We start from the raw sequence: 19,944 nt of genomic DNA on the forward strand, positions 1-19,944 counted from the left end.
GCCTACAATAGGGAAAACGTTTGAGCGCATAATTAAAGCACAACTAGAGTTATTTTTAGAAACATATTCACCACTTAACAATAATCAATATGGTTTTCGTCGTTTTCGATCCTGTGAACTTGCTTTACATGCTGTACTAGATTGTATTAATAAGTTAAAGAATTATAAATATACAGTGCTGATAAGTTTAGATATTCGCGGCGCTTTCGATAATGCTCGTTGGGTAGATATTATTATTCAATTGAACAAGCGTAATGTTCCTCATTTTTTAATTGCTATTATAAAATCATACTTCTCTGATCGTCACGTTCATTTTAAAGAGGTGCTCAAAGCAATCAAGAGAGGTTGCCCACAGGGTTCTTGTATTGGCCCGCTGCTTTGGAATATCGTTTTCGACGAAATTATGCTGATAATAGAACGCATTTGGAATTATTCTTTTTGCTATGCTGACGACTCACTCGAAGTAATTGCTTCAAATTCGATTAACGTACTACGATATAGAGTTGATAAAGTAATTCGTTCAGTTATCTCATTTCTTAATTCCAGAAATTTAGAATTAAATATGTCGAAGACAGATATCATTGTTTTTAATCGCGACCCTAAACGTATGCCTAATATTGATTATTTTATTATAAATGGTCATAGAATTAATACATCTCACTCGTTCAAGTATCTTGGTGTAATATTAGATGATAAATTGCGTTGGACTCAGCACATAGATTATATTGTTGAGAAAGCCTATAAATACCTACCACTATTATTACCTCTTTGCAATAATACTTTCGGGTACTCATCTCATGCTCGCAAAATTATGTATTATGGTACAGTTCTAGCACTAATTAAATATTGTTCATCAGCCTTTTATCATAGACTATTTTTACATGATAATGTAATCAAACTTCAACGACTTCGGCGTCAAATCAGTCAACGCATCATCCGATCCTATTGTACTGTCAGTGTAGATGCTGCGGGAGTTCTTGCTGGTGTTCCCCCCCTGCACCTCCATGTTGCAGAGAGGAGCATACGATGGCTGCTTAAAAATGATATTCCAGTGCAAGACTTCGTTCATTTACCTCGGTTAAAATGGCCAGGTGGCAATGGCGCTTCTTTAAGGAGAAAATTTGCCGATGCTACAACTAGAGAATGGCAAAAGTTATGGAGTTCAGCCAAATTTGGTAGATTCACTTACTCGTTAATACCCAATGTTTCCGAAACACCCCCACTTGGTCAGATGGATTTTTATTTCACACAAGCAGTCACAGGCCATGGTGTATTTCGCTCGTATCTTTTCAAGAAAAAACGTGTCTTATCTCCGTTGTGTAGCTGTGGCAAAGATGAGAATGAGACAGCCGCTCATGTTTTACTAGCTTGTACACGATTCAAAGATGGACGTCCAGATCTTCCAATTGATGTCAGTGACACTGCTCACATCCACTATTGTCGTAAAGTAGTCCAATCACTGTGGACTCTTGAACGTAATCGATCTCATGTAATACCTCCTCCTAGATTATGATTAATTAAATATTGTCCCCTTGTTTATTCCCCATTGTATTATTATTATTTTTTTTTCTCTCGCCCTCCCCCTCCTGACCTAGATATAAATTTCGCTTCCTCATTACCTATTATTATCTATTTTATTGTAGTTGATGCGAATTTTTTACTATTTCTTGTTTCTATTTCTTGTTTGTTGTGTAGTTTGGTATGGTTTATGATAAGAACCAATAGGTATTCGTAAGTTGTTCCTTATATTGCACAATAAATTTCTCCCACCCCCTCGTGGGGAATGGGGACACTTGAAAAAAAAAAAAAAAAAAAAAAAAGAGCCTCCAGCGACTTTTTTGAAAATTACTGGAGCCTCCAGTACATTTTTGAAACTTGGAATTCCCGCAACATTAATTCATCAAAAGGAGTTGGCAAGTTGAAATTTCCTTCGCAGACTAAATTTCAATTCTCCAAAAAAACGCCGTACAACCTTTCGAAAAGTCGGTGGAGGCTCCAAAACGACTTGTAATCCACCAGCAGTCAACTTCGTAGCGTATTGAAATTAGTTTGCAGAATAAATTTCGACTCTCCATCTCAGTTTGATGAAATGGGGAAATTTCAAGTTTCAAAAATCTACTGGAGGCGCCAGTAATTTTCAAAAAAGTCGCTGGAAGCTCTAAAATGATTCGAACCCACCTGAAGTCGTCTTCAGAGGGTGTTAAAATTGGAGTGTAGAGTAAATTTCGGCTTTCCATCTCCATTTGATGAAATTTTGTGAAAATTCAAAGTTTCAAAAATCTGCTGGAGGCTCCAGGAATTTTCAAAAAGTGGCTGGAGGCTCCAAAACAACTTGAAATTCGCCTGCAGTCGACTTTGAAGCGTATTGAAATTAGTTTGCAGAATAAATTTTGGCTTTCCAATTCCATTTGATGAAATTTTGGGGAAATTTCCCGTTTCAAAAATCTGCTGGAGGCTCCAGAACTGCTCAAAACGGGTTGAAACTGTTTCCAATTGAATTGGCATTTCGAAAATAGGGTATATCTCAAATTTCAGCTTTCTTGGTCAATTTGGTAAAATTTTGATTTTTTTCTCTTATTTTTGGCCTAAATTGAATTTTCGAAAATTCACCAAAAATCGAAAAACGCACTCTAGCACTTGAAATTATGACAGGTGATAAATTTTTGCATGATCTTTCGATCTACCTTTGTAAGGTTTGAAAAATTTCGTGCAAGTCCTATGTTGAAACGCAAAATCTGCGATTTCGGCTGACCTATCAATCAAAATGGCCGCCATTTTGTAAGTAAGGCCAATTTTGTTTTGGGCAAGTGTGCTTTAAAATGTTCCTTAGGATGTCCCCTTTAAGAAAAAAGTTGTCACGGAGGATCTGCCAGTTGGTAAATGTGTTGTGAGTGATTAAAGATTTAATATCATCAGGTGTGAGAGAGGTATGAGGAGAGGGGGCAGCGGCTGTTTTTGCTAATCTATCAATAGTTTCGTTTCCAGTGATACCTATGTGGCTGGGAACATACATGAAGCTAATTGAGTAATCATAATTTTGGAAGTTAAAAAGGGACTTATGTATGTCTTGGACTATGGGATGGTCAGAAAAAATGTTTTGAATGGATAGCAGTGAACTTTGTGAGTCGCTTCGGATTAAGAATTTTTTATTTTCTGATTGAATGGAAATTATATCTATTAGGCAATGTTTTATGGCAGTGAGTTCAGCAGTAAAAATTGAGGCACAGTTGTGAATTTTGAAACTGAGAACTTTTTCATTAATTGTGAATGTTAGAAATTTTTAAACCATCTGTGAAGCGTGAGTTATATTCTGTATACTTAGTTTGATAACAGTTCTAAGAAATGACTCTTGATTAATAATATGGAATGTGATCATGTTTTGGGTAGTTTCTTAAAAAGAATTTCATCTGTATAGATTTGAGAGACCAAGGGGGATAAGATATTGGTTTATGGATAAGGTTTTTACTTGGTCAATTTGTAGGTTGTTCATATTTTTGATAAATTCTGGGATTGGACCTGAAGTATGGAGGAAATGCTGATAGCTGTAGACATTGAGTGATTTTTGAAGAGGGTGAGATGTATTATTTGCAACAGTTAATAAGAATTTGTTAGATAGGTAGGTATATGTGATGAAGTTGAAAAATTTCTAATAAATGCACCGGAGGCTTCAACACTGATACCATACCTGAAAAAAGGGCGTCAACTGAATTTCAGCTTTCTTGGTGAATTTGGTGAAATTTTGTTTTTTTTTCTCGTTTTTGGTCCGATTTTCAAAAATTTACCCAAAATAAAAAAATGCACTTGAGCACCTAGAATTTTAGCTTTAGCTTTGTCGCTTTCAAAAATGTTTTCATCCACGAATTGGGACAGGACACCTCCCCTGTAAGTAGGTATATTTTTCTCCACGTTCAGTTTTTCCAAATACCTAATTATGCCTGTTAAAATTTAATCTTGCTCGTTAATTAATTTTTCCCCCAAATTTTGCTCCAATATTTCTACACCCTTCGAGGTGTATAGTTTCATATTTCGACACGTGTGATTTCAAAACTCGTCATATTTTCGCACGGTTGTTTTTTCTTTTCTTCATGGTACATTACGTCGTGGAAAACAATCTCGCTACAACTCGAGTTTTTTTTTTCGCCTTTGTTTTTGTAGCATAATGTGACACGTGAAAAATCTTCATTTTTAATGTGTACGACGAACCAATGTGAAGAGGACGAGTGAAAGGTTGTTGTACGTAAAAAAAAAAGGAGAAAGAGAGAAAACGCCAACATTGCCACTAACAACGAGAAGTAAAGTAAAGTAAAAAAAAAGTAACACGTAAAAAAGGATTCTTTCAGAGAATAAACTAGCGTCATTTCCATTTAAAATTATGAAAATACGACGAAACAATGATAAACTACTGTAGTACTGTAGTATAAGGTTTTCTTTTTCTCTATCTTGGTGTACTCGTACATACGTGTATGTGTGCTGTGCACTGCACACTGCACCATATCCAAGCTCAGGCTACATGGGGGGGTGGCAATGTACCTACACTGTTTATAGTAGACTATATACATTAATTATAACAATATGTGTGCTCTGGTCGGGCGCTAATATACGACAGAGATACTGCAGAAGCCAACAGCGCCATCGTCGCCATGAGCCTGAGCCCTCAGCCCTCTCGTATAATACGACGGCAAAAGGAAGAAAGATTTGGAGGACGGGGCGTGGGGCGGCGGCGTAATACTTACCTCGCTCTGAGCAAGCCACCACATTCGAGAACGCGAAGCGAAAACTAGGTTGTGCGTAAATCGTTGACCAGCATTGTTACAAATTAGCCGAGTTATGTTTAAGCAGATTTTCTTAATGGCGCATCGTACACCGCAGAGTATTAATTAAAAAAATTCGGCCCGACGAATTTTGCTATTTAAACGAATGCGGCGGCTGTCGCGGTGGTCGCCGCTCGCGCGCCCGGTATGGTTTTTTGTCTTTGTCTGGCGCATACGCGAGAATGGTCGTGATCCGCTCCGCTCGCATTCCATTCGGCCGGAATTACGATAAAAGGTATATTAAATTTTACTAAAGCCGTTGCGGCGCGCGGCTGCACCGTGTAATTTTCATTTTACAACCTAGCCTCGGCAATTGGCGCGAAAAATATTACACATTGGTGCTCGCAGCAGCGTCGCCAAAAAACACAGCGTCTCTCTCGGATACGCTTTTTTTTTATTAAAAGTCTATCCGACGTAGCGTGCTGGAAATGGGCCTTTTTTGAGCGTTTCCATCGCGATCTCGTATATAAGTCTGTACAGGCAGCCTGCTTTCTGCTTAGTGCTCGAGAGCTCGGCGATGAATCGAGCTACAAGTTTTATGTAATTTTCATTCGCCAGCATATGGCGTCGACCATTGAAATATCTACCGGGAGTTTAACAGCATCGCGAGATGCGGTTTTTGCCAAGATATAGACCAAGAATTTTCGTATTTTGAAGAATTTACTGGTGGTAAAGAATCTGGCCCGTTCTTGAAAAGTAATTTAGGTCTGAATTTGGATGTATATTTATAATGGTCCTGGATACGGTTCTTCCCGTAGTTTAATCTTAGTCGTTAATATATTCTGAATTGAGCGTATTAGCTACTGTAAAAGCTGACTGAATTAACACTGGATTGTTTATTTGATTCGCAGATTGCCCAGAAAGACGCATCACAGCCAGCAGATGTCTGATGTAACATTTTCCAACTTCGACAGAAGCAGCCAATTCATTTTGGTAAGTGTTTTCTTTAAAATTTTATATCACTTATGTTATCTCTATATTTTTCAATTTCTTTTGAGATGCTCGACAAATGAAACTTTTAAATTGAAAAAAGAGAGATGGGATGAAGTTTCATCCAGGAGGGAAAATATTGAATTTTGAGGATCGAACGTTGTTGAAAACAATATTAGGTATATGTAGTATATAGTTTTGATTCGAAGACGTTCTCTACTGCGAAGTGCAGATTTCGAATGTTTGTCGAAATCTGTTAAAAAGCTGCAAATTTTCAAATGCAACGTGGTTGAGTTGAGTGTACGGTGACTAACAGGTCTATAGAATTTCTAAACTTGCTGGAAAATCTCTGCAATTTTAGCATACTTAAAATTAATTTTTCACTATTAGTCCAGCATATGGCATATTTGGAGTAATTGTACCCCCTCCCCTCTTGACAATCCTCCGGGACAACTTTTACCTTAAAGGGGACATCCTAACAAAGGAACGTCTTGAGGTGTCCGCTTCCGATTTGAACGTGACCGCGATTTTTGGAAAGACGTGTTCAAAAACCCCAAAATCCAAATTTTCAGCTGCCCAAGTTCATTTTTCAATTTTTGGCAAATTTTTGAAAATCAAAAATTGACTCATTTTTTTAAAAAGTACGTACTTGATCAATTAAAATGTTCAAAATAAGTCCTAAAACTGAAATTAACCCCCCAAATCCAAATTTCGCCATTTCCAGTCATTCTGGAGCCTCCAGTGCGATTTTTCAATTTCTCCAGAATTTTGAATTTGCTCCAGAAGGCGTGAATATCAAGTTGGGTAGCTTAAAATCGAGTTGTGTGTTATACTCGAACTGTTTAACGAATTTATTCACATTTGAGCCGATTCTGGAGCGGACACCTCAAGAGTGGGTTTTTGACCAGCTTTTTTCATAATAAAAATATCCAAAAATTAAAGGGAGGCCCAAAAAAAGCTGGAAATGGCGAAATTCGCTCTCGTGTGGTTAATTAATGACGAAATACGGCAATTCGCGCAAACAAAAATTTTCTCACAAACGGGAAATTTTTGACTTTTGAATATTTTTATTTTGAAAAAAAACTGCACAAAAAACCACTCTTGAGGTTCCGCTCCAGAATCGGCTCAAATGTGGATAAATTCGTTAAACAGGTCGAGTATAACACACAACTCGATTTTTAGCTGCCCAACTTCATATTCACGCCTTCTGGAGCAAATTCAAAATTCTGGAGAAATTGAAAAATCGCACTGGAGGCTCCAGAATGGCTGGAAATGGCGGAACTCGGCCTCAGGGGGTTTGTTGTGTTCAAAATACAGCGATTCGCGCAAATTTCAAAAAAATTTTCGCAAACGGGAAATTTTTGACTTTTGAATATTTTTATTTTGAAAAAAAGCTGGTCAAAAAACTACTCTTGAGGTGTCCGCTCCAGAATCGGCTCAAATTTGGATAAATTCGTTAAACAAGTCGAGTATAACACACAACTCGATTTTTAGCTGCCCTACTTCGTATTCACGCCTTCTGGAGCAAATTGAAGATTCTGGAGAAATTGAAAAATCGTGCTGGAGGCTCCAGAATGACTGGAAATGGCGAAATTTGGATTTGGGGGGTTAATATCAGTTTTAGGACTTATTTTGAACATTTTTATTGATCAAGTACGTACTTTTTAAAAAAATGAGTCAATTTTTGATTTTAAAAAATTTGCCAAAAATCGAAAAATGAACTTGGGCAGCTGAAAATTTGGATTTTGGGGTTTTAGAACATAGTCTTTCCAAAAATCGCGGTCCCGTTCAAATCGGAGGTGGACACCTCGAGAGGTTCCCTTGTAAGAAACATTTTAAAATAAACTTGCCAAAAAAAAGTTGGCCATACTAACAAAATGGCGGGCATTTTCGGAATTTTCTGAACTGTACAAAGCTATGGAAAAAGCATTCAAAAATTTATCACCAGCCAAAATTTCAAGTCCTAAAATGCATTTTTCGATTTTGAGTGAATTTTTGAAAATAAAAATTTGATAATGAGATAAAAATCAAAATTTTACCAAATTGACCCAGAAAGCTGAAATTTGCTATACATGTGCCATATTTTCGACCTTCCAAATGGATTGGAAACGGTTTCAAGTCGTTTTGAACAGTTCTGCAGCCTCCAGTAGATTTTTGAAATAGGAAATTTCCATAAAATTTCATAAAATGAAGTTGGAAATCCGTAATTTACGCTGAACTCAAACTTGATCTGCTGTTAAGTCGACTACTAATGAGTTTAAGTCATTTTAGAGCCTCTAGCAATTTTTTGGAAATTACTGGAGCCTCCAGCAGATTTTTCAATGCTTGAAATTTCCATAAAATTTTATCGAACAGAGTTGGAAATTCAAAATTCAGTCTGCACTCCAATTTCAACACGCCATCAAGTTGACTGCAAATGAGTTAAATTCATTTTGGAGCCTCCAGCGAATTTTCGAAAATTCTTAGAGCCTCTAGCGGATTATTGAAACTTGAAATTTGCACCAAATTTTACCAAATGGAGTTGAAATGTACGAATTTACTCTGTATATGGTAGGTACATAGGGGAAAGTCTCCCAATAGTGCGCACTTAGTACCAAAATCGCTGTCATTCCGCCGCAAAGTTACCTAGGATCGTGATTTTTTGATATGTTGTAGCTGTATCATTCAGCTATATAATTCCAGAGTTTCAAAATTTTTCATTGATAACTGACTGAGAAATCCTACCTTGAGTAAAAAATGTCAAATGCGCACTATTAGGAGCCATGGGCTCCTTCAAAGTGCGCAGTAGGGTTCCTAATAGTGCGCGATGTGTAAATTTACTTCAAAAAAATTAATTCTTGACAAAAATCGCAATAATACGTTTCATTATCACGAGAACACTGAGAACAGATATAAAAAACATGAGTACTTCACAAAAATTGCGAAAATATGTTTTACTATGAGTAGGGGTTATGTGTGAGCTTATTTCTGCAAAGAAAGCCCATTGTTCAAGTATTCTTTCACTCTTAGGAATGTTTCTTCACTGAAAACTAACACCCTTTAGCCTTTTACAGGTATTTAACACTCCATTCTATCAAAACAAAAGTCAGGTAGTGAAAAACACGAGCGTATTTACAGATTTTCTAGGATGCGCACTATTGGGAATCCATGATTCAAAAATATCCTCTATTTCTTTAAAAATTATTTTCAAGAAAACGAAAGGATGAATTTTCAAACTTTTACAACAATATTAAAGAGGATAAAATTCCCTACAAAATGATATAATATAAGTTATCTCATAAATTTTTGCAATTCAACAAGAGCAATACAAATTGTCAACTTTTCAAAAAAAAAAAATTACATCAGAAATTGAAAATTCACATTTTTTGACTTTGCACGCGTAAAATTTAGCCAAATGGCTTGTATGATACATCAAAATAATCGTCACGACACGCTCTTTCAAATGAGCTACCTCACGAATTTTTCAGTGGTGCCAATCGCGAGATATGGCGCTGCGCACTATTAGGAGACTGCGCACTTTTAGGGGACTTTCCCCTATCTGCTGAAGCCTCCGGTAATTTTCAAAAAGTCGCTGGAGGCTCCAAAATAACTTGAAATCTACCTATAATTGACTTCATTGCGTATTGAATTAGTTTTCAGAATAAATTTCGGCTTTCCAACTGCATTTGATGAAATCTTGCGAAAATCCACTGGAGGCTCCAAGATTTTGCAAAAGGTTATTGGAGGCTTCGAAATGACCTAAACTCACCAGCAGTCTACTTAATATCATGTTTAAGTAGGAGTGCATCGTGAATTTCAGATTTCCAACTTTACCTATTTGATGAAATTTTGTGAACATTTCAATTTTCAAAAAACTGCTGGAGGCTCCAGAACTGCTCAAAACGGTTTTAAGTTGTTTTCAATCCATTTCACTGATGAAAAATATAGTATATGCAAAATTTCAGCTTTCTAGATCAATTTGGTAAAATTTTGATGTTTTCCCCTCATTTTTGGCTTAATTTTGATTTTCAAATTCACCAAAAATCGAAAATTGCACTTTAGCATTTGAAATTTTGACTGATGATGAATTTTTGTATGTTCTTTCGTTCTAGCTTTGCCCAGTTCAGAAAATTCCGTGTGAGTGGTAGGTATGTTGGAAAGCAAAATCTGCGATTTCGACTAACCTGGCAATCAAAATGGCCGCCATTTTGTAGGTGGATCCAACTTTTTTTTGACTAGTTTGATTTAAAATGTTCCTTAGGATGTCCTTTTAAGATGAAAGTTGTCTCAGAGGATTGGGAGGAAGGGTGCAATTGATTTTCAGTTCCTCCTGGCGCAAAACCCGCCTGCTTTCTGAATGATATTTTGATGTTAAAAATGTTGAGTAAGCACCGTGGATCGTTAAAATCCAGAAAAAAGCTCAAATAAGCACACGATATTTTGTATTTTCAATTTCCATCTCCTCCTGGCGCAAAACCCGTCTGGTTTCTTGGTTTCTAAGTGATATTTTGATGCCAAAAACATTGAGTAACCAGTGTGACTCAAAAAAAATGCAGGGAAACCCCCAAACAAGCACATGATATTTTGTATTTTCAATTTCCATCTCCTCCTGGCGCAAAACCCGCCTGCTTTCTGATTGATGTTTTTATGTTCAAAATGTTAAGTTAGCAGTGTGACTCGACAAAGTCCAAGGAAAAATCCCAAACTTGGCGCACGATATCTCGAATTTTCAATTTCCAACTCCTCCTGGCGCAAAACCCGCCTGTCTTCTGAATAATTTTTTGATGCCCAAAAACCTCGTGTAAAAAAACCACCAAATGATTTTTCTAGTTTTCAAAAAACCAATCGATTTGTTAATATTTAAAAAGTATGTACGCGTACCATCGTTTAGCAATTTCTCCGTAACTCGAAATATCGTAAAACGACAAGCAAATTTGAAAGAGAAAAAACTTCTCGCTGAAATATTTTTGAATGTGTCTTTCAATTTCAAAGATGGGTAATTTTTTCGAAAACACTTTCTTTTTTTTTGCATCTTTCATAAATTTAGACCTGAAAACCATATCTGAAATTTTAAAAACTTGCTTAAGTTTTAGAAAAGCCGATTATATAGCGTATGAAGCTCCTTATTTGAGAATAGGCTGTTGAAATTTAGCTAATAAAGGCATCGAAGTCTTACACTATTTGGTTGAAACGAGTGAATATTTGATGAACGTCGAATTTACTGCAAAACAAGTTGAAAATTTCTCCATCAACAATCGAGTATAATACATGATATTCGCGTATTTTGCTATATATTGGAGGACCCGCTCGCTCGAGTCCATCTTGCGGAGGGCACGCACGCTCGCAAAATATCCTAAAAACTTTAGCACAATAAGGAAACTCGGGGCTGAAAAAGCGCTGGTTTTCGAAATAGCGGTTCGTTAATAGGAAATTCTATGCCTTCGAGAGTCGTAAAAAATAATCATTTAGGTCGAACGAAACGAAAAAGGCGCCGCGAACAAAAAAGACGCTCCGCCATACGCGCCAATAACACTATAGTATAGTACGACGAGTACACATCTACATTAAATATGCAAAACGAGATGGAAAAAGAGACAAGGGCGAGGTAAGATGGAAAACCCTCTAATCCGATATGTCTTTCAAACACTCCTTTGAGCCAAAGAAAAGTAAACCAATCGAGAGCGTGAAATTTTTTCGCGAGATTCGCGTCACCACAATTCGATCATTTGTTTGGTTTTTTTTTTCGTGATACGCGTTGATTCGCGAAGTGCTATTCATTTTTTTTGCACCCTTTTTATGGCGTCTACTCTGCTATGGCTTATACTTACTCGTACTAGCGCATATAGACATGTACGCACACGTTTGCAATAACGTCGCGACCATTAGGTCTTTCTCTTCGTTTATGGTATGAATGTGCGAAGGTATATAACTAAAAAGTTCATTCTGTGTGTACGGTGTGAGCGAAGCGGAGCAGCGCAGCAGTGTGTATGTGTACTATACGTTTTTAGAGTAGAAAAAAGAGCCCATCTTTGGAAAATAAAAAAAGCTTTATATCAGGATTTCTTACACTTTTCCTCGGGGAGTATTTTGTACCCGAACATTTACGGCCGAAAGAAAGTGCTCTTCCTGAGAATTTATTGCTCCTTGTCACGTATTTTTATCAAAATACTACTCTCTCTCCATAAATTATTGTCGGATTAATGCAACGTAATTTTTTTAAAGTTTGATAATATCTTTAAAGCGCCTATTCAGATTTAACAAGAGAAAACGACGAGAAGAATTACATTTTTTTTTTTTACTTCTTCTTCTCTTTATTCCATATCCTCTCTCAGCTGCTTTTCTTTTCTTTTCTTCTTTTTTCGGCTAAGCTCGCGGATATGTTTTCTGTGGAAATTTTTATACATCTGTCGACGTGACGGAGCCTGACTCTCATTCGCTGTTTTGGTCTTACCTCGAGTGAAATCGGTCAATCAAAATGATCTCGCGCATCGAGCTCTTGGAATGCTAAAAAATACCTACGTAGGTATTGCGAAAATCCAAAATATTGGTACTACGTTGATTCTTTTCGATGGTGTTTTCTCATGTGGAGATTTTTTCATCTTTCGAGTACATATACTAGATTAAGATGGAAATTTTTCCAGTATGTAGCATCTTTTATGGGTATTTCGGAAAGATGCTTATTGCTCGGCATTGGTAGATGATGAAAATGCATCGTTGTTGGTATTTCTTTTTAAGCGAGTGCACAACTAACGTAGCGAATCTGTCTTGAAATCTGTGCTTGCGACGATAGTTTTCTACAAAACTATGGAAAATGATATCATCTGTTCATATGCGAGCGCACATTGCGATATATTAAGCGTACGTATTGTATATTTTTGAAATAAGGCGAATGAACCGTGTAGTAGCGATAACGACATTCGGTTGGAATTCATTTCTATGTGTGGGATTATGATGAGGTTGTGCAAAAATGAGATCAGATCGTAGTGGCGTCTTTCAAGATGTAAATAGTGACCTCATTTTCTCTTCTGTCATTTTTTTTTCATCTGGAACTGAGTGAAAGGTCTTGCTAATCAGTTAATGAAAAAGTTCTCCATTTGACACGATATGGTGCTGCTTGCTGCAGATCGAAAATTCCACTTTTAGCTCAAAAGTTCTGCAGTTTTCATGTAAACGTAAGAAATAATTTTTTTCTCTGATTATTCGGTGTTTTGTATGTATTTCTTTAAAGTTTTAAAATTTTACCTCTTAATTTAAGTAGTTAATTTGGAAACCAAAAAACAGGTTTGCAGAAAAATCGAGGTGTTTTGAAGTTGAAAATAGAACAGGGTGTCCACAAGCCTGGAAAACCTGGAAAAGTCAGGAAATTGGTCGGTCTGAAAAAGTCAAAGAATTTTGGAAATTTACTGCATTCTTTCCTCAAAAGTCAGGGAATTTTGTGAAAGGTTACTTCAAACAGATATTTTCATTTCTCATAATGAAAAAATTCACCTTCGCTTTGCTCAGGCAATTATTTCGCTGGTCGGTTTTATCATAAATTGTCAAAATTTTCAAAAAGTCTTGTTTTTTGCAAAAATTGTTGGTTAAGAAGATCTGCATTTTACTAAAATCATTGTGGAAGTCTCGTTTTCTGTCCAAAAAAGCAAAAAGTCTCACTTTCAGCCTAAATTGTCAAGATTTTTTTTGCGAAAAAGATGCTAAGAATTGTGTTATTTTTTGCATCCGAAAACTGCCACTTTTCCAATAATAGTTCTAATGTGTCGTTTTTTCGCCAGTAAGTAATTGCTAAAAAAAACTTTTCGTTTGCTGAAATTGTCAAAAGTCTCGTATTCATTCCTAAACTTTGCAAAAATGATCAATTATTGGTCTAAAATTACCACTCAATCAAATAAGTTTCCAAATATTTTGTAGTTCAACTTAAAAAGGAATTGCCAAAATGTCCTACTTTTTGCTGAAATTAATAATTAAAAAACATCTTGCGCAGTAGGCAAGATTAACCGACTTTGCTCTGTTATACAGGAAAATAAACAAATTTACCGAAAATTTACGGATTTACCAAAATTTACGGATTTACCAAAATTTACCAATTTACCAAAATTTACCAATTTACCAAAATTTACCGAAATTTACCAATTTACCAATTTAGCGAAATTTAGCTATTTACCAAAATTTAGCTATTTACCGAAATTTACCAATTTACCAAAATTTACCAATTTACCAAAATTAACCAATTTACCAAAATTTACCAATTTACCAAAATTTACCAATTTACCAACATTTACCAATTTACCAAAATTCACGAATTTACCAAAAATTACCCCAGCAATTTACTAACATTTATCTCAGTAATTTACCAGACATTACCCACTAATTTACCAATTTTACCGACTTTTTCCATTTTACCAAAAATTACCTTAACAATTTACCAACATTCGCCTCAGTAATTTACCAGACATTTTCTCACTAATTTACCAATTTTTTACCGAATTTTAATTACCCCAGTAATTTACTGCCAAACGTTTTTACCAATTTACCAAAAATTACCTAAGCAATTTACCAAAATTTTCGACCAACTTTAATTACGAGTAATTCACCAAAAATAACTAATCATTTTATTTACTAAAAATTACTATTAATTCACCAAAAAAAAAAACTAATCATTTTATTTACTAAAAATTACTATTAATTCACCAAAAAAAAAAATATCAAAATTTACTGGCTATTTACCAAAAACTTTGTTTTTTGTTAAAACAAAAATTACACTAGAAATTTTTGAAAAATTTTGATTTTTTATGGCAAAAAAATTTTGGACGGATAAAATTAACAAAAAAATTATCAAAAAAATCAACAAAAAATTTTCTCCTCTTGACTCGCGCGGGATTCGAACACCCGACCTCCGGCGCACCAATCTGCAACCTACACACCCTAACCACCACGTCTGTTTGTTGGGGGTGAGCCGTTTGCGAGATATAAGGGTTTACACAAATTTCTGCTTATCCATAACGTTGAAACACACTTAAACGTTCATATCTCGTAAACGGCTGAACCGATTTCGACCAAATTAAAAATTTCTCTAGTTCAGTATCAAAGCAATATTTTGGCATCATCAGTTTCGACTTAAAGTTCGGAGCTTTTGAGTTCAGCGTGACACAAATTTATACATAAATTGATATATATACCTATATATAGGTATTAGTATCCAGACATGTCAACTATTGAATGGGTTAATTTTACTATACAAGTGGACTGACCAACTTCTCAACTATAGTTGACAAGTCATGGGTTAATTTTACTATACAAGTCAACTATGAGTTTTCAGAAACTTCCACCAGAGGGCGCATGGCTTAGAAATCAAGGCGCGAGGACGAACGCAGGGTCTACAGTTGATTTGTAGTAAGTAGAATGTGATGCGCTGGTGGATATGTATGCAAATACATCGATCCTGAGTGTACAGGACAACAAATTTGACTTGAAATTTTTCAGTATTTTATTGGCCCATGGAAAAATTAGAAACATCAAAAATTTTTATGGTGTTCAAGCTTTCTTGTGGTGTCTTAACTTTTTTAAAATTCAAATTATTTCAACTCCATTTTCAAAATTTTTCTACAAAATTTAGCCTAAAAATCTGAATACTTTTTTCAACACATAGATTTTTAAAATATTAGATTGAATCTGCAAATAAAATTTTGGTAAGTGATTTAGAACAGAAATTATGCCAATTTTAAAATTTTGTTCACTTTTCTGCATATATGCCAAGCATAGTTGACATGTCTGGTCGCAAGCAAATATATATATATATATATAAACTTCTCTCGTTTTGCGTCATACGTCTTATCGTGATCAGCACACTTCAATTCGTCAAGAAAATCCACCCCCATCCAAATCCGCAACCATCATGACAAATACAATACCTTACTTTTCCGTTTCACGGCAAAGTCGGTAAAACCACAAGTTCTATTTTTTTGATATTTTTTTTGCATTAAAAATGTATTGCCTGCGCTTTGTCACTTTTTTGGTTACTTTTTGGGAACTTTTTTTTTAGCGTTTTCGGTTACTGAAGTCAGTTTTTTTCGGAAAAAATATGTGAGAGCTGCCCTGAAATTTCAAAAAACTATTGATTAAATTTGAGTAATGTTGACATTACAAAAATACATATGAGAGGCGTTTCGCGATATGGGTCCTTGTGGTGATTCGATGTTTTTTTTTATTGGCGATTCCGACTTACTTTTTCACAAGAAATCGAATGGTGCAATCAGATTTCGCCTATCTCATCAACTTCTTGTTTAAAAATTACTTGAACGTGAATACTCAAAAACTCACATTTTTGGGAAATCGAAAAACAAAGTTTTTGTTTGTTTTTGATTTTTTAAAAAAAAAGAAGAAAATGTCGATGGAAAAATTATTTTATTGTTGTTACCTATGTAAACGATGTTTTCTCTCTCCTGAAAAAATCGAAATATCACCACAAGGGCCCTTATCGCAAAACCCCTCTCATACATATATTTCTTTATGAACTCATCCTTTTTTTGGAATTGTAAATTTTCTAGAGCTCTTGCCCTTGCTTCACTTGGGCCATTTAAAGTTGAAAAGATGAAAAGACTAAAAAACTAACAGTCAAAAACATGAAAAGTTGAAAACATGAAAAGTCGAAAAGACAAAAAGATGAAAAGACGAAAAGTTGAAAAGTCAAAAACACAAAAAGTCGAAAAGATAAAAAGACAAAGAGACGAAAAGTCGAAAAGTCGAAAAGACGAAAAGACGAAAAGTCGAAAAGTCGAAAACACGAAAAGTCGAAAAGTTGAAAAGTCGAAAAGTCGAAAAGACGAAAAGACGAAAAGACGACAAGATGAAAAGACGAAAAGACGAAAAGACGAAAAGACGAAAAGACGAAAAGACGAAAAGACGAAAAGACGAAAAGATGAAAAGTCGAAAAGACAAAAAGACGAAGACAAAAAGACAAAAAGACGACAAAAAGACAAAAAGACAAAAAGATGACAAAAAGACAAAAAGACAAAAAGACGGACAGATGGAAAGATGGAAAGATGGAAATGCACGAGGAAGGATGGAATCACAGAAAGACTGGATGAAAGAATGAATTAATAAAAACATAGAATAAAATTTCAGTATTGAAATAAAATGAAATGTCCGCATTCAGTTCAGTTCAGTATTCTGTCCAGTTCATCATTCGTTTCAAGTTCCAATGAAAGATGTTTGAGGGTTCAAATAAAAATGTTAGAATGTTGTTGAAAAATGATGTTCTTCCATTGTGTCTTTGCTTGAATGGAAATTATTAATACAATTTTCGTTCTTTTAACAGAACGCCTCCCTTTTTAAAAAATTTGATAACATTGATTGAACTCAGCACATTAAAATCTCGATTTTTCCCACTAGAAAATCCAAAAAAAATTCCTACCAAGTTTAATTAAGGGCCACCCTATTGAGCACACCGTCATGCTTGGAATAAAAGGGCACAACTGTAGATCTATAACCGATATTTGGAGCTCATGATGTTTGAAAAAAATGACTCCCCCTCCCCCCACCTGATCGCGTGTGTAATTCATTTTTCAAGAATCAGGAAAACCTGGAAAAGTGAGGAAAAATCATTTCAGAACTGAGTGGACACCCTGTAGACTAGAATCATCATTATCAGACTGCTAATTGATGTTTGTACTTGTTGAAAAATCTCATGAAGATGTGCCAAATACCCTGTTATACGGACTCGTCCATTAATTTGGAAATTCTAATAACCCAAAGTTAAACAGGTTTTTTCCAAAATCATTGAGTAAATTTTTGTGTAGGTCTAGGAACATTGAATATGTTTACGTCATTCACGTTGGAGAACTTCAAAAAGGGCACAAAAAACAACACAAGAATTCCCCATCAGTTTATTATGGATCATAATGTCACACACGGATAATTTATTCAAATCGACGATTAAATTACATCTTCGTTAATCGAATAATCTCTCGAGTTAATTCGTCGTTAAATCGATCATCTTGTAGTAAAATCTACTCAACCTCGAAGCTTCGCAGAAAAATATCAACTCGAATTCGATCGAATCGAGAGCATTATCTAAAGGCGCAAAATTCCAGTCTTCACACACAATAAACAAACACAGTTTACATATCGAGTTACCATCTACGTATAATACAACTCGTAGGTACTGTGCAGTAAATCGCAATACAGTACACCGTACACCCTTTCGTGTGTACTTGTAAATAAAGGTCTTATAGTATATAATATCTGTGTACATAAGGCATCGTTTTCTTAGTGAAATACGCAGTCAAAACGTCTTGGCTTTAATTACAACAGCGTAGTACAAAATAAACATTGCAACTTCCCAGCTACCTTTAATTGTAGTGATTGAAATTGAAACGAGAACGTATCTCATACTCGTGTGCCACAATTTCTGTTTGTACCTCTTTCAGAAATTACTCTCCGACAACGACCATTTAAAACGTTATTCAAAAAGTTACCCATCATAATACATAAACTCACGATTTCGTAAGGTACCGACATTAAAGTATATTACGTTATTCGTGAACTTTACATATTGTTGTTTAACCCTTAGATACGCTAACTTTGATGCATACCTACCTATACTTAGTCGACTAGTAGTGTAGGTATTTCAAATTAGCTCGAAAGTATCAAGTACCTTCGTATACTCGTACTACGTACTATATATACTCTTAGGTAATAATATCTTTACGAATGCATTCTGTTGGCAAAATAATCCTCAACAATAAAGAAGAAAAATCACCATCGATAACGCTACAGTACACCATGCTTCTCAATTAAGTATACATTCGTTGTATTATTATACTTACTCACTACTACTGCTCCGCTAGGTACTTTTGTACACGACTCTACGACCTTTTCTTTTCATGCTTTCTTCGAAATTCCATTAATTGGTACACAAAAGCAGCAGGATACGTAGTAGTGAGAACGAGAGGGAAAAAAATTCCTATTCGTTTCCATTCTCTACTTACCTACGTCAAAGAAATTATACTCGTTCGTTCGCTATATCATTTGCGTACATAATATTACACAATTCAGTCGGCACAGTATATAGCTCTAGCTACTTACGTATCTTCAATTACAACAAAATTCGATGCTCGAGAACGCGCTTAATTTTCTCATTTTTTTACCCCAAATCTCTCGAAAAGGATAAAAAACGAGTAGGGAGAAAAAAGAAGCAAAGAAAGCACCAAAGTACCCGAGACCAAAAGAGAGAAAAAAGATGAAATTGTTTCTCAATGGGTTTCATTTTGTCGGGGTCGAATTTCTTAATCTTATTTTTCCATTGTCGAGCTGAAATTTGTTGGTTGCCATTCGTAAGAAGAAGAAGGAGAAGGAGAAAAGAATAGAAATTCTTTTTAATCAATTACTTTCAATACGAATTATTTCTACATGACAAACTTTATTCACTTTTTTCGGTAACGTAACAATAATTCTAAAATAAGTGTATTTCCTCGCAGCTGGCACACGACTGACGTTGTTCTTTTATCCTTTTTTTTATTTTTTAATGCGACGTGAACAGGGGGGCTACCCACATATCGCACAACCCACCAGCGAACTGCTCCAAGACAATAAACAAAGCGAAAAGAAAAGACACAACGAAACAAGAGACAAAAAAAAACCACCGAAACCGAGTTCCTCATCATCATCCTTATTCCGAGTACATATTTTTGGTGCTGGAAACGACGCACTCGTATGCTGCATAAGAGAAGCACCTTCGAGGTGAGGAGGGAGAAGGGTACGGGAGCTTTCAACTTGACGAAAATAGGAAGACGCGGCATGCAGTATGACGACGAGCACTTCTGAGTAAATAAATTTTATTCAATTTTCCCGTCATTCGTACAACACAACAAAGCTCTATAAAGCTCGTACAAAAGTGATGGCGAAGTTAAGAAAGTTCTTTACAAGCAGCGGTGTATAATTATCACCCTTTGAAGCCATTGACCGTGATCTATGCTCTATCTGGGACGAATAAATTTCCAACTTTAACTTTCTACTATTATAAAGTACCAAAGTACCAATGTCGTTTTACTTTCATGTGTAGGTACTAGGTACCGGAGTAGGCGTCGTTTTAAAAGTATTTAACGAGCGATGGGTTATGGGTTCTGTAGAAAGCCTGGCTCGGCTGCGGCTGCGACTGCGACTGCGAATGTCTAAAACACACACGTATATGAGAGTATATCTTTCTACATACACAGTTGCCATGTAT

The 19,944-nt window shown here is 35.6% G+C and overlaps 1 protein-coding gene and 1 long non-coding RNA gene across 2 annotated transcripts in view; one reads left to right on the plus strand and one right to left on the minus strand.

The window, feature by feature from the left end:
* kek2 (kekkon 2) overlaps positions 1-19,944 on the minus strand; it is a 597,210-nt gene that overhangs the window by 541,488 nt on the left and 35,778 nt on the right. The gene's annotated exons all lie outside the window — the stretch shown is intronic.
* The window catches only part of LOC135846271 (uncharacterized), a 200,407-nt gene that overhangs the window by 60,239 nt on the left and 120,224 nt on the right, over positions 1-19,944 (plus strand). The window contains exon 4 of the long non-coding RNA XR_010558936.1: positions 5,663-5,744. This is a non-coding gene — a long non-coding RNA (uncharacterized LOC135846271). The remainder of the gene's footprint in view (positions 1-5,662; positions 5,745-19,944) is intronic.

This window comes from Planococcus citri, chromosome 5, assembly GCF_950023065.1.
Source record: "Planococcus citri chromosome 5, ihPlaCitr1.1, whole genome shotgun sequence".
Classification (NCBI taxonomy): domain Eukaryota; kingdom Metazoa; phylum Arthropoda; class Insecta; order Hemiptera; family Pseudococcidae; genus Planococcus; species Planococcus citri.